The sequence below is a fragment of the Pristiophorus japonicus genome, chromosome 3 (assembly GCF_044704955.1).
Source record: "Pristiophorus japonicus isolate sPriJap1 chromosome 3, sPriJap1.hap1, whole genome shotgun sequence".
Classification (NCBI taxonomy): Eukaryota; Metazoa; Chordata; class Chondrichthyes; family Pristiophoridae; genus Pristiophorus; species Pristiophorus japonicus.
This window is the reverse complement of record NC_091979.1, coordinates 192921520-192937479: the sequence shown is the minus strand read 5'-3', so window position 1 is coordinate 192937479 and position 15960 is coordinate 192921520. Positions and strand designations below refer to the sequence as shown.

At 43.0% G+C, this 15960-nt stretch overlaps 1 protein-coding gene across 24 annotated transcripts in view; it reads right to left on the bottom strand.

Moving 5' to 3' along the window:
- The window catches only part of LOC139260048 (poly(rC)-binding protein 3), a 305580-nt gene that overhangs the window by 243873 nt on the left and 45747 nt on the right, over window positions 1-15960 (bottom strand). The window contains exon 1 of one of the 24 annotated variants that reach the window (XM_070876142.1): window positions 5541-5769. The exons of the other annotated variants lie outside the window; for them this stretch is intronic. The gene's annotated coding sequence lies outside the window, so the exon portion shown is untranslated. Of the gene's footprint in view, window positions 1-5540; window positions 5770-15960 lie in introns of those variants that run through there. 24 annotated transcript variants of the gene reach the window in all.

Sequence of the window (15960 nt, the reverse complement as noted above, 5' to 3'; positions counted from 1 at the left end):
TGGGTGTTGTGTAATGAGAGAGGATTAATTAGCAATCTCATTGTGCGAGGCCCCTTGGGGAAGAGTGACCATAATATGGTGGAATTCTGCATTAGGATGGAGAATGAAACAGTTAATTCAGAGACCATGGTCCAGAACTTGAAGAAGGGTAACTTTGAAGGTATGAGGCATGAATTGGCTAGGATAGATTGGCAAATGATACTTAATGGGTTGACTGTGGATGGGCAATGGCAGACATTTAGAGAACGCATGGATGAACTACAACAATTGTACATTCCTGTCTGGCGTAAAAATAAAAAAGGGAAGGTGGCTCAACCGTGGCTATCAAGGGAAATCAGGGATAGTATTAAAGCCAAGGAAGTGGCATACAAATTGGCCAGAAATAGCAGTGAACCCAGGGACTGGGAGAAATTTAGAACTCAGCAGAGGAGGACAAAGGGTTTGATTAGGGCAGGGAAAATGGAGTACGAGAAGAAGCTTGCAAGGAACATTAAGGCGGATTGCAAAAGTTTCTATAGGTATGTCAAGAGAAAAAGGTTAGTAAAGACAAACGTAGGTCCCCTGCAGTCAGAATCAGGGGAAGTCATAACGGGGAACAAAGAAATGGCAGACCAATTGAACAAGTACTTTGGTTCGGTATTCACTAAGGAGGATACCAACAACCTTCCGGATATAAAAGGGGTCAGAGGGTCTAGTAAGGAGGAGGAACCGAGGGAAATCTTTATTAGTCGGGAAATTGTGTTGGGGAAATTGATGGGATTGAAGGCCGATAAATCCCCAGGGCCTGATGGACTGCATCCCAGAGTACTTAAGGAGGTGGCCTTGGAAATAGTGGATGCATTGACAGTCATTTTCCAACATTCCATTGACTCTGGATCAGTTACTATCGAGTGGAGGGTAGCCAATGTAACCCCACTTTTTAAAAAAAGGGAGAGAGAAAACATGGAATTATAGACCGGTCAGCCTGACCTCAGTAGTGGGTAAAATGATGGAATCAATTATTAAGGATGTTATAGCAGTGCATTTGGAAAATGGTGACATGATAGGTCCAAGTTTGCATGGATTTGTGAAAGGGAAATCATGCTTGACAAACCTTCTGGAATTTTGAGGATGTTTCCAGTAAAGTGGACAAGGGAGAACCAGTTGATGTGGTATATTTGGACTTTCAGAAGGCTTTCGACAAGGTCCCACACAAGAGATTAATGTGCAAAGTTAAAGCACATGGGATTGGGGTAGTGTGCTGACGTGGATTGAGAACTGGTTGGCAGACAGGAAGCAAAGAGTAGGAGTAAATGGGGACTTTTCAGAATGGCAGGCAGTGACTAGTGGGGTACCGCAAGGTTCTGTGCTGGGGCTCCAGCTGTTTACATTGTACATTAATGATTTAGACGAGAGGATTAAATGTAGTATCTCCAAATTTGCGGATGACACTAAGTTGTGTGGCAGTGTGAGCTGCGAGGAGGATGCTATGAGGCTGCAGAGTGACTTGGATAGGTTAGGCGAGTGGGCAAATGCATGGCAGATGAAGTATAATGTGGATAAATGTGAGGTTATCCACTTTGGTGGTAAAAACAGAGAGACAGACTATTATCTGAATGGTGACAGATTAGGAAAAGGGGAGGTGCAACGAGACCTGGGTGTCATGGTACATCAGTCATTGAAGGATGGCATGCAGGTACAGCAGGCGGTTAAGAAAGCAAATGGCATGTTGGCCTTCATAGCGAGGGGATTTGAGTACAGGGGCAGGGAGGTGTTGCTACAGTTGTACAGGGCATTGGTGAGGCCACACCTGGAGTATTGTGTACAGTTTTGGTCTCCTAACCTGAGGAAGGACATTCTTGCTATTGAGGGAGTGCAGCGAAGATTCACCAGACTGATTCCCGGGATGGTGGGACTGACCTATCAAGAAAGACTGGATCAACTGGGCTTGTATTCACTGGAGTTAAGAATGAGAGGGAACCTCATAGAAATGTTTAAAATTCTGACGGGTTTAGACAGGTTAGATGCAGGAAGAATGTTCCCAATGTTGGGGAAGTCCAGAACCAGGGGTCACAGTCTAAGAATAAGGGGTAAGCCATTTAGGACCGAGATGAGGAGAAACTTCTTCACCCAGAGTGGTGAACCTGTGGAATTCTCTACCACAGAAAGTAGTTGAGGCCAATTCACTAAATATATTCAAAAGGGAGTTAGATGAAGTCCTTACTACTCGGGGGATGAAGGGGTATGGCGAGAAAGCAGGAAGGGGGTAATGAAGTTGCATGTTCAGCCATGAACTCATTGAATGGCGGTGCAGGCTCGAAGGGCTGAATGGCCTACTCCTGCACCTATTTTCTATGTTTCTATGTTTCTAAGTCAGATGGTGAGAGACTAGAAACTGAATCATAGAATAGAATCACAGAAATATATAGCACAAAAGGACACCATTCAACCCATCGTGTCCATGCCAGCTGAAAAAGAGCTATCCAGCCCAATCCCACTTTCCAGCTCTTGACTCGTAGCCTTTTAGGTTGCAGCTCTTCAAGTGCATATCCAAGTACTTTTTAAATGTGATCTGGATTTCTGGCTCGACCACTATTCATTACTATGAAGGGACAAAGGGATTTGGATGTCCAGGTACAATCACTAAAAGCTCGTGCACAGGTATAAATATAATCAAAAATGTTTATGGAATGTTAGCCTTCATCTCAAGAAGGTTGCAAATACAAAGGGTAAGAATTTATGTTTCAGTTCTACAGAATCTTGGTCAAACCCCATCTGAGTATTGCGTTCAGTTCTAGGCACTGCACATCAGGAAGGATATACTGGCCCTAGATTTACAGCTTAGATTTACCCAAATTACACGGGCTGAAAGGGTTAAATTATGACAGGTTGCATTAACTTGTGCTGTATTCCCTGGAGTTTAGATGGATATGGGGTGATCTACTTCAGGTGTTTAAAAAGAAAGGATTTGATAGACTCGATATGGAGATGCTATTTGCTCTGTTGGGGGATTTCAGAACAAGGAGGCACAACCTTAAAATTAGAAACTGGTAAAGCACTTTTCACTGAAATTTTGGTGGAAATATGGAACTTTCTCTCTCCCCCAAAAGGCTGTGGGTGCTAGAGGTCAACTGAAATTTTCAAGACTGAGAGCAACAGATTTTTATTAAGTCAAGGTATCGAGAGATATGGATCAAAGACAGGCCAATGGAGTTGATACAAATCAGCTACGATGTAATTAAATGGCAGAACAGGTTTGAGGGGCTGAATGGCCTACTCCTGTTCCTATGTTCAATGGTCATGGCCCATAGTGCAATACATCAAGGTTTTAAATCGGAGAAATGAGGGAAAGATTATACAATTAAAGGCACGTGGAGTCAGGGGACAAATAGGTGAATTGTTAGCAAATTGGCGAAAATAAAAACAAAGCAGAGCGTAAGCGTAAAGGGTAGTTATTCAGATTGGAGGAAGGCACAAAGCGGTATACCACAAGGATATATGCTGGGGCCACTGATTCATAATTTACATGAATGATTTGGACTTAGGAATAAGTAACTCAATACACTATCAACAATTGCAAACAATACCAAACTTGGGGCAGGGGCCGCAAACTTAATACAAGACACTTGCAGACTGGCAGTTAAGTGACAAATGAAGTTTAACCTAGACATACACGAGGTGATGCACTTTGGTAGGAAAAGTAGAAACATCATCTACACCTTCCAAGATGAAAACATTGAATGGGGTACAAGAGCAAAGGGATCTTAGGATACAGGTGAACAAAGTAAAAGCAGCATCGAAGGTCAGCAAAGCAATTCAAAATGGTGACAAAGTACTGGGATTTCTTAGGATATAGATTTCAAAAGTCGCTATGTTAAACTTATATAGGACCCTGTACTGTGTACAGTTCTGGTCCACCATACAATAAATAGTACATGCAAGTACTGGTGAACTTGCAAATAAGATTTACAAGGATGGTACCAGAACTGAGAGAATGCAGCTATCAGCAATGGTTGGAAAAGAAAAGACTTAGAGGTAACCTGATAGAAGTAAAGCAGCTGGTCAGTACTACGCCATTCACACCCTATTCGGATTAACTTTTTTCTAACCTCTATCATTACCATTTCAATTTGGCCCATCGTCCCTTTTGTCTCTCTAATCGCTCCTGCCTTCCACCCTATCACAGACCTTCCCTTTTGTTCTTTCTTTCCCCCCACTCCCCTCCTTTCAGTGCTTAAGAATGTGCTAATGTACCTTTTTGAACATTTGGCAGTTCTGAAGAAGGGTCATCGACCCGAAACGTTAAATCTGTTTTTCTCTCCACAGATGCTGCCTAACGACCCGCTGAGATTTCCAGATTTTTATTTCAGGTTCCAGCATCCGCAGTATTTTGCTTTTGTGCTTGTTGTAGAGGTAAATTATGAATGGGTTGGACTGGTTAAATGTGGAGAGAACGTTCCCACTTGTACAAGAATCCAAAACTAGGGGCCAGAAATACAAGATAATTACTAATAAATCCAATAGGGAAATGAGGAGTTAGAATCATAGAAATTTACAGCACAGAAGGCGGCCATTTCGGGCCATCATGTCCGCACCAGCCGACAAAAAGCTATCCAGCCAATCCTACTTTTCAGCTCTTGGTCCATAGCCTTGTAGGTTACGGCATTTCAAGTGCAAATTCAAGTAGCTTTTAAATGTTGAGGATTTCTGCCTCTACCACTCTTTCAGGCAGTGAGTTCCAGACCCCCAAGCACCTTCTGGGTGAAGAAATTTCCCATTACCTCTAAACCTCATACCAACTACTTTAAATCTCTGCCCCCTGGTTGTTGACCCCTCTTGCTAAGGGAAATAGGTCCTTCCTATCCACTCTATTTAGGCCCTTCATAATTGTATACACCGCAATAACGTCTCCCCTCAGCCTCCTCTGTTCCAAAGAAAACAAACCCAGCCTATCCAATCTTTCCTCATAGCTAAAATTCTCCATAAAGATATGCCTTTACTCAGAGTGGTTCAAATGTGGAACTCTACCACAGGAAGTGGTTGAGGCAAATAGTTTTGATGCTTTCTGTATGCTCACAGGTTTGTAGAGCTGTTGAGTTGTGAGTGGCTTAACTAGTCACGTGATGTTCACAAGACTCAATAAAACCCCAGCCAGTTGGGTTCAGGGCATTCACGATGAGGCAGATGGTTGTGAGCCTGGTGGATGAACTGGTAATGTGTATCATGATTGTTAAATCTTTGCTAATAAACCAACTAGTTCTTAATAACAATGTGTTGCTATGAATTCTTAAGCAAAGAACCTATGAAGCAAATACATTTCAAAAGGAAACTAGACGCATACACGAGAGAAGAGGGCATGGAAAGATATGCTGAAAGACTGATATGAAGCAGATGGAATGGGATAAGATGCATCTGGAATATAAACACCAGCACAGTGAAAAATTGCCCAGGTATGACTGGTCCACAAAAAACAGGGCAAATCCAATGTGGTCAATTACCTCAATCATCAGCAAAGTGATAGAAGGTATTGTCGAGAGTGCTATTAAGTGTCACTTACTCACCAATAACCTGCTCACCAATGACCAGTTTGAGTTCAATCAGAATCATTCGGCTCCAGACCTCATTGCAGCCTTGGTCCAAACACAGACAAAACAAGAGCTGAATTTCAGAGGCGAAGTGAGAGCGACTGTCCTTGACATCAGGGCAGCATTTGACCGAGTGTGGCATCAAGGTGCCCTAGTAAAATTGAAGGCAAAGCAAATCAGAGGGAAAACGTTCCACAGGCTGTAGTCATACCGAGCACAAAGGAAGATGGTTGTGGTTGCTGGAGGCCAATAATCTCAGCCTCAGGAGATCACTGCAAGAGTTCCTCAGGGAAATGTTATAGGCCCAACCATCTTCAATTGCTTCATCAATGGCCCTCCATTATAAGGTCAGAAGTGGGGATGTTCGTTGATGATCGCAGTATTCAGTTCTATTCACAACTCCTCAGATAATGAAGCAGTCCATGCCTGCATGCAGAAAGATAACATTCAGGCTTGGGTTGATAAGTGGCAAGTAACATTCATGCCACTCACGTGCCAGGCAATGACTATCTCCAACAAGAGAAAGTCTATACTCCTCCCCATAACATTCAACGGGTTTACCATTGCCAAATCCCACACCATCAACATAAGAATATAAGAACATAAGAAATAGGAACAGGAGTAGGTCATACGGCCCCTCAAGCCTGCTCCGCCATTCAATAAGGTCATGGCTGATCTGATCATGGACTCAGCTCCACTTCCCTGCCCGCTCCCCTTAACCCCTTATCGTTTAAGAAACTGTTTATTTCTGTCTTAAATTTATTCAATGTCCCAGCTTCCACAGCTCTCAGACATTGAATTCCACAGATTTACAACCCTCAGAAATTTTTTTTCCTCATCTCTGTTTTAAATGGGCGGCCCCTTATTCTAAGATCGTGCCCTACAGTTCTAGTCTCCCCCTTCAGTGGAAACATCCTCTCGGCATCCACCTTGTCAAGCCCCCTCATAATCTTATACGTTTCGATAAGATCATCTCTCATTCTTCTGAACTCCACTAAGTAGAGGCCCAACCTACTCAACTTTTCCTCATAAGTCAACCCCCTCATCTCCGGAATCAACCTAGTGAACCTTCTCTGAACAGCCTCCAAAGCAAGTATATCCTCGGGATCACCATTGAACAGAAACTTAACTGGACCAGTCACATAAATATTGTGACTACAAAAGCAGGTCAGAAGCTGGGTATTCTGCACCTCCTGACTCCCCAAGGCCTTTCCATCATCTACAAGGCACAAGTCAGGAGTGTGATGGAATACTCTCCACTTGCCTGGATGAGTGCAGCTACAAGGCTCGAGACCATCCAGGACAAAGCAGACTGTTTGATTAGCACCCAATCAATTAAACATTCCCTCTCTCCATCACCGGTGCACCGTGTCTGCAGTGTGTACCATCTACAAGATGCACTGCAGCAACTCACCAAGGCTTTTTCAACAGCACCTCCCAAACCCGCGATCGCTATCACCTAGAAGGATAAGGGCAGCAGGCTCATGGGAACACCACCACCTCCAAGTTCCCTCCAAGTCACACAGCATCCTGACTTGAAAATATATTGCTGTTCCTTCATCATTGCTGGGTCTAAATCCTAGTACTTCCTCCCTAACAGCATTGTGGGAGTACCTTCAGCACACAGACAGCAGCAGTTCAAGGCGGCGGCTCACCACCACCTTCTCAAGAGCAATTAGGGATGGGCAATAAATGCTGGCCTTACCAGTGACGCCGACATCCCATGAATGAATGTTTTTATTTTTATCAACAAACTAGTTGGGCCACATAGCTGGCTTCTGTGCTGCAATTCATGTGCTGTGCAAATAACATCTTAATTTTAACAGTGGTGATATGGGGCGGGGGGGAGGGGGCAGTGGAGGAGAAGGGAGAGAAAGAGAAAAAGATGAAGACACTCTTCATAGAACTGAAGTAAACCATATTTTAATTGGCCCATGAATATTTGGTGACTTAGCTACAGCACTGCAAAAGTTTCATGAGCGCTAATGGTATTCAATCTCATGGAAGCTGGTGATCAATGGAGATCAGTGATGTGGAAATGTAGAGAGGCAGAGAATAGAACTTCAGTGAACTTTGGGATAATGAGAGTTAAAAAAAGAACCATGAGCTGCAGCACAGATAGAAAACAATTCCGAAACAAAAATGGATAACCACATCTCTTTGGTCGACGACGGACCAAAGATAAAGGAAGGCTGATTGGCAAGCTGTCATTCAAAATGCTCAGCATTGGTGTCAGCCTGATCAGAAGAGGAGAATAGCAGAGCTGCTATTGATGGTGATCACTTAAGTCACCAAGAATGGCAATGTTGGAATTAACACTGGCTGTAAGTTTCAGAGTTCTCAAGATTAGGAGAGTTAAATTTAATGAGGTAAGGGAGATATATTTAGCCAAAGGAAGCCAAGGACAATTTATCAGCAATGTTCATAATGTTAGTTATGACTTTGATGGAATCAAGCATGTCCCAACAGCTCTTCAGCTCTGCAATAAATCAGGAGAACAACCAACCTAAAACAGTTTCTTAATATAAGATGGAAAGGATAGAAAAACTGAGTGTTGTACACTGGAAAAGAAATAGAACCATTTCTAAAACAGTGCACATCAAGCATCGCAGGGATTTTGTTAATTTTTTTTTTTAAAAAGTGGTCCTCGTTCTATGAAATATCCTGCTACACACTTTCATGCCATTGCATCTGGAATCATTGCAATGTGCAGGGGTTAGGGTGGAAAAGGCAGATTGCTACATTCTCATACTACAATATCACATCAGAAAATTAACAAGGCATTTTTTTTTAAAAACACTAATGTATAATTTAACATGTTTTCCCCAACACAAATGACAAGTCTGCTTTTTGGAATGCACCACTATGTTATCTTTTAATGCACTTAAAAATGCACTATACATCTGGAATAGGAAAATTAATGGGAGAATGACAATACTTTTACATGTATCTGAATAGGCCAAACAAACCACTGGCTCCTTCAAAAACAGATTGACTTAAATTGTCATGTAACCAGCCACTAGAGGGAACTAAACCATCTACTTTTATTAACGAAATAGCACAGCATTGGACAATCCTCCAGTGTAATCCAGAGGTAAATGCTTACATTTAAGGGATTATTAAAGGCAATACTGAAAATGTTTTCATTTTCATAAATGCAGGTTGCTCTTGTCTTCTTGGTGGTTTCGGAGGAACTAATGTTTGCTAGGACTCCAAGAAAATTCCCTGCCTGGAGTAGTGCCATGGTGTCTTTTACTTTTACCTAAGCAGGTAGATAAGGTCGGTGTTTAACATGTCATCTGAAAGAGGTTTTAGTTGTATTTTTGTGCACCAGAAAGTCCAGTAATTCTGCTGGTTTGTACACTACCTGCTGTTACCTGGACAAATGCAATATCCTCCCATATCGGCTGGATAAACTCGAGGCTATGTTTTTGACAGGTAGAATATCAAGCCATGAGGCAATTTTGCTTAATTGTTACTTCTAAAAATAAACACATTTATAGTAATTCAACTATTGAAAGGCTGCATATATGAATTTCACTATTTAAAAAGGAAAACAATAATTTTCAGGGCAAGAATGTGGAAAGTAGCCTGAATCTAAAAAGTACTCTTCCCAAGAACACAACAGCATTTAAAAAACCTCCTGCCCAAGAGACACAGTCATAAGTACTGCCTTCTCTCTTTTAAATTCAACTTCATATATACATATGGAAATATTGAGTAATTTTAACTTAACCCACCTGGCAGGAAACTGGCTGGAATGGATCGGCTGCCTGTTTTATACTTCGCCTGATTACTTTCAAATGAATTAGCTTGAAATTAAAATTGGGCAAGGTGTAATCTCCATAGTCTTTTAAAACCCAACACAAGTGTCAAGTAATTCTTGAATTATCTAGTCTTCTCACATACTCATTTCAATTTTGATAGTCCTACACTATTTGCCTTGGCCCTTTGACATTCATGCTTTCTCAGTTCAAAACAAAAACTCGAAAGTTCACCACATTTATGGTGGAAAGCAGAACAGGGCAATTTATCACAAAACAACTCCAGCTCCTGCCTGCCACTGCCGAAGAAACTAGAACGAACTTGCATTTATAGAGTGCCTTTCATATCCTACTGTTTTACAGCCAATGAGCTATTTCTGAAGTGCAGTTTCTATTATGAAGGCAAAAGCAGCAACAACTTGCACAAAGCAAGGTTCCAACTGACAAGATAATTTTTGGTGAAGCTTGAGGATTGCTTGTTGGCTGGGACATTGGGAGAACTCCCTGCTCTTATTCAAAACAGTGCCATGGATCATTTACATTTTAAACTTATAAACAGGACTTCAGTTTAATGACAATACAAAAATGATAAATCAGAAATCCTTCAATACTGCACTAAATGTGCCATCCCAGATTGAGTTCAGGTTTTGAACTGGGGCTTGAACCTAAAATTTCCTGAACTGAATAGTAAGTATGCTACAACTGAGACATGGGAACATTGCATGATGCTTGTCTCAGAAGTATTTCACCACATTATCTATGCTAGGAATTTCTATCAGTCTAGTTGAAGAAATTTTTTTGGGAAATTTTGAAAATGTAAACTAGACAAAAGTTAAATTTAAAAATAAACGTCAATGTGTCCACCAACTTCTGTGACCCATGATGTGCAGTGACTTAATGTTATCAGCAAGAGCAAAACAATTCCTGGAACCCAATCCATGATCCCATCTTCGGCTCTGCCCTTATAGCAAATCCTTTGTCCGTTTTTAGACTCATCGAAAAGGTGGCAACCACAGTTTATTCTACTTTCCAAATTCAAAGACATAAGCATGGATTGACAGTTATAGGCAAAATGATGGGAATGAAATTCCAACATAACCAGACAACTGAAGCAGTTTAAAATTAGAAACTGTATAGATGGAAGATAAATATGTTGAAATACAAAACATCATTTCATTTCCTAAAAGTCAGAAACTTATTTACTGACAGCCTGAAAAAGCAGTCTCCCCGCTGACTACAAAGAGAGCTCTGTATACAGCACAATGCATTTCAGCATTGCAGAAACAGGTGACACATCCATGAAACTCTTTTAGGGAGTTAACGGAAAAACATTAAACCGTGCCCCCCGATCTGGGGGAAACACCAACATTTACAATGCCATTTTTTTTTTTTTGGCACAGAATTGAATTTTTCTCCAAGTGCCCCCTATAAAAGGAGAGAAGGAAATATTAATTCTGGAAGAACAATGACCCCGACATGATTTGAACACACAACCTTCTGATCTGGAGTCAGACACACTACCGTCGCACCACGAGGCCGACACGACACATCCATGAAACTCTTTTTGGAGTTCACCTGCAAAACATAAAACATTAAACGGTGCCACCTGACCTGGGTGACACTCCAGACATTTACAAGGCCCTTTTTTTTTTCCCCCCCCCCTTTTTTTTTGTGTTTTTCTTTTTTTTTTTGGGCACTAAAATCACAATTTTCCCCAGTGCCCCCTATAAAAGGGAAGGGGGACACTAAAAGCACCGGCAATTAAAACAAATTAAACTTAAAAACGTAAAATCAAATTAAAATTTGGTTGCCGGGCGTGATGATGCACTCCAGTCCCTCCGGTGCCCACCTCTCGCGGAAGGCCGCGAGCGTACCGGTGGACACCGCGTGCTCCATCTCCAAGGACACCCTGGACCGGATGTAAGAGCGGAAGAGAGGCAGGCAGTCAGGTTGAACGACCCCCTCGACCGCCCGCTGCCTGGACCGGCTGATGGCACCCTTGGCCGTGCCCAGGAGCAGTCCTACGAGGAGGCCTTCGGACCTACCCGCTCCCCTCCGCACAGGGTGCCCAAAGATCAGGAGAGTGGGACTGAAGTGCAACCAGAATTTCAGGAGCAGCCCCTTCAAATAATAAAACAGGGGCTGCAACCTTGTGCATTCCATAAAAACATGGAACACGGACTCTTCCAGACCGCAGAAATTGCAGGCGGCCTGGGAGTCCGTGAACCGGCTTAAAAATTTGTTGCACGGCACTGCTCCGTGCACCACCCTCCAGGCCAAGTCCCCGATGAATAGTGGGAGGACCCCTGCGTAGAGTGCCCTCCATCGGGGACCCCCGCCTCCTCCGGACGGCAAGATGGTAACGACACATCCATGAACACTGGAACAAACATAAGCAGCTGCTCTCCAAGAAAGAACTGGCTAATTACATAGCATGTGGCCAATGATAAAAATCCTTACTGAAATTTGCTGCTGCCCTTTACCAAAACTGCTGCGTAGTTCAGAACGAAGAGTTCAGATTTCCATTACCATGCGTATGAAAAGATGCTTCCTGATTTTAAATCATGCCTTCAGGTCAAACATGGGCAAGGAAACCGCCTTCTGATGATCACCCTCCCTCAGCTGATGAATCAGTACTAACCCATGTTGAACACCACTTGGAAGAACTGAGGTTAGCAAGGACACAGAATGTATTTTCGATGGGGTACTTCAACGTCCATCAGAGAGTGGCTCAGTAGCACCAATACTGACTGAGCTGGTTGAGTACTGAAGGACATAGCTGCCAGAGTGGGCTTGCTGAAGGTGCTGAGAACACCAACATGAAGGAAAAACCTGCTTGACCTTGTCCTCGGCAAAGACCTGTTACAGATGCATCTGTCCATGACAGTATTGGTAGGACTGACCACCGCAGCCCGGAACCAGCTTTTCCAGTGTTAAATTTTTCACATGCGCAAAACTGTGAATGGGCTGCGCAGCCCCCCAAAATATTAGGGGGAACATTGCCGCACAGTCCTCATGGCGACAAAGTTTCATCTTCACACTGAGAACACCCTCCATCGTGTTGTGCGGCATAACCACCGTGCTAAATGTGTTAGAATCAGAACAGATCTAGCAACTCAAAACTGCGCATCCATGAGGCACTGTGGGCCATCAGCAGCAAAATTATATTCCACCACAATCTAACCTCATGGCCTGACATATCCTACACTGTACCATTACCAGCAAGCCAGGGGACCAACCCTGCTTCAATGCGGAGTATAGAAGAGCATGCCAGAAGTAGCACCAGGCTTACCTAAAAATTAGGTGCCAACTTGGCAAAGCTACAACACAGGACTACATACATGATAAACAGCAGAAGCAGCATGCTAAAGACAGTTAAGGAATCCCACAATGGGTCAGATCAAAGCTCTGCAATCCTGCCACATCCAGTTGCAAATGGTGGTGGACAATTAAACAACTAACGGGAGGAGAAGGCTCCATGAACATCCCCATCCTCAATGGTGGTGAAGCCCAACACATGCAAAAGGCAAGGTTAAAGCATTTGCAACCATCTTCAGCCAGAAATGCTGAGTGGATAATCCACCTCAGTCTCTTCCAGAGGTCCCCACCATCACAGAAGCCAGTCTTCAGCCAATTCAATTCACTCCACTGGATACAGCAAAGGCTATGGGTATCGACAGCTTCCTGACTTTAGTACTTAAGACTTGTGCTCCAGAACTAGCCACTTCAAGCTGCTCCAATACAGCTACAATACACATCGACTTGACAATGTGGAACATTTCCCGGATATATCCTATCCACAAAAAGCAGGACAAATCCAATCTCGCCAATTACTGCCCCATCAGCCTACTCTCAATCAGCAGCAAAGTGATGGAAGGGGTTGACGACAATGCTATCAAGCAGCACTTACTCACCAATAACCTGTTCACCAATGCTCGGTTTGGATTCCGCTAGGACCACTCGGCTCCAGACCTCATTATAGCCTTGGTCCAAACATGGACAAAAAAGAGCTGAAATCCAAAGGCGAGGTGGGATTGAATGCCCTTGATATCAAGGCAGCATTTGACCGAGTGTGGCATCAAGGAGCCCTAGTACAATTGAAGTCAACAGGAATCAAGCGGAATACTCTCCACTGGCTTGGTCATACTGGAGTTCCTCAGGGCAGTGTCCTGTGCCCAAACATCTTCAGCTGCTTTATCAATTTCTTTCCCACCATATGGTCAGAAGTGGGGATGTTCGCTGATGATTGCACAATGTTCAGTAGCATTCGCAACTCCTTACCTAGACAACGTTTGGGCTTGGGCTGTTAAGTGACAAGTAACATTCGCCTCACACAATTGCCAGGTAATGACTATCTCTTATGAGAGTCTATCCATTGCCCCATGACATTCAACAGCATTATCTTAGTCAAATCCCCCACCAATATCCTGGCAGGTCACCATTGACCACAAACTTAACTGGAACAGCCACATAAATACTGTGGCTACAAGAGCAGGTCAGAGGCTGGGTATTCTGCGGTGTGTGACTCACCAACTGACTCCTCAAAGCCTACAAGGCACAAGTTAGGAGTGTGATGGAATACTCTCCACTTGCCTAGATGAGTGCAGCTCCAACAACACTCGAGAAGCTCAACACCATTCAGAACAAAGCAGTCCCCTTGATCAGCACCCCATCCACCATCTAAACATTCACTCCCGCAACCACCAGTGCGATATGGCTGCAGTGTACACCATCTAGATGATGCACTGTAGCAACTCGCCAAGACTTCAACAGCACCTCCCAAACCTGCAATCTCTACCAACTAGAAGAACAAGGTAGCAGGTGCATGGGAACAGCACCCCTCCAAGTTACACACCATCCTTACTTGGAAATATAATCGCTGTCCCTTCAGGGTTGGAGTCAAAATCATGGAACTCCCTACCTAACAGCACTGTGGGAGTATCTTAACCACACGAACAGCAGCGGTTCATGAATTTGTGATGAATTTCAGTGATTCGTGTACAAGGATACCCAGGTCCCTCTGGACACCAACATTTCCCAATCTCTCACCATTTAAAAAATACTCTGCTTTTCTATTTTTCCTACCAAAGTGGATAACTCCACATTATATTCCATTTGCCATGTTCTTGCCCACTCACTTAACCTGTCTATATCTCTTGAAGTCTCTTTGCATTCTCCTCACAACTTACATTCTCACCTACCTTTGTATCATCAGCAAACTTGAATACATTACAATTGGTCCCCTCATCCAAATCACTTATATAGATTGTGAAGAGCTGGGGCCCAAGCATCAATACTTGCGGCATGCCACTAGTTACAGCCTGCCAACCTGAAAATGACCCGTTTATTCCTACTCTCTGTTTTCTGTCCGTTAACCAATCCTCAATCCATGCTGGTATATTTTGCTTTTGTATTAATGTCTTAATACTGATAAAGTAGTCCTAGAGTGGCCTGTACAGTGTTTAAATGGAAAACAGGAAATATTTAAAAAGCTGGTGCTATTAGTATGACAATAGGAACACAAGAAATTAATGTCATTTAAGGGAATAGCTGAGGAAGTGTGGATTAAGGTAGATCTGATGTCGAAAGCGAAACGGCTGGCAAAGTACATAACAATACATCGCTATTCCTTGAGCTTGCATCAGATGTCTTAACAGTGCAGAGATCAGAGTGAAATGGAGAATTGCAGTGCCAAGCAACAGGCACTTGCAGTTAGAATAGAGGTGTTCAGCAAAGTTCTCACACAAGGTCTCCCCAATGTACAGGAGAATACACCATGAGGATTGGATTGGTTGGTGCAAATTGCTATCTCAGAGAAAGGAGTATTCAAGACCCTGCTTAATGGTGTGAGGTGGTAAATGGACATGCTGTTGCATCTCCTACATTTGCACAGAAAGGTGCCAGGAGCAAATGGATCGTGGAAGCTCCACTAAAAAACTCACGACAAGCAGATTTCTGTACTGTGCTTTGCCTAAAAATACTGCAATTACAGCAAACAATACCAATATGCTTGAGCCTTTAATATAAAAGAGCAAAATGTATTAAGTAATGTTTTTAAACTACACTTCAAATATTCTGAATAATTGCGGTTTGATGGTACAGAAACCACATTGAAACATCAGTAATTGTTTCATTCATTTAATCTGATCTCTACAATGCAATGGGCATGTACTTTTATTTAACAAAAAAATCTTCTAAAAACAAACTACAAAAAAAGCAGCAGTGGGACCTGATATTTAAGACAAATATAGGAAATGGTAGATGAAAAAAAAGACGAAAGACTAAATTCCTTCTAGTTTGCCTTCTACCATCCTGGTAGGCACGATAATGGAGTTCTTGACTAACCATAACAATCAATATCGATCAGCCTTGGCTCAGTGGGTAGCACTCTTGTCTCAAAGTCAGAAGGTCATGGGTTCAAGGCCCACTCAAGGGACTTGAGCACATAACCTAGGCTAACACTTCAGTGCAGTACTGAGGGAGTGCTGCACTGTGTGAGGTACTGTCTTTCGGATGAGATGTTAAACCGAGGTGGCGTCTGCCCTCTCCAGTGGATGTAGCAATTGTACATCCCTGTCTGGAGTAAAAATAAAGCGGGGAAGGTGGCTCAACCGTGGCTAACAAGGGAAATT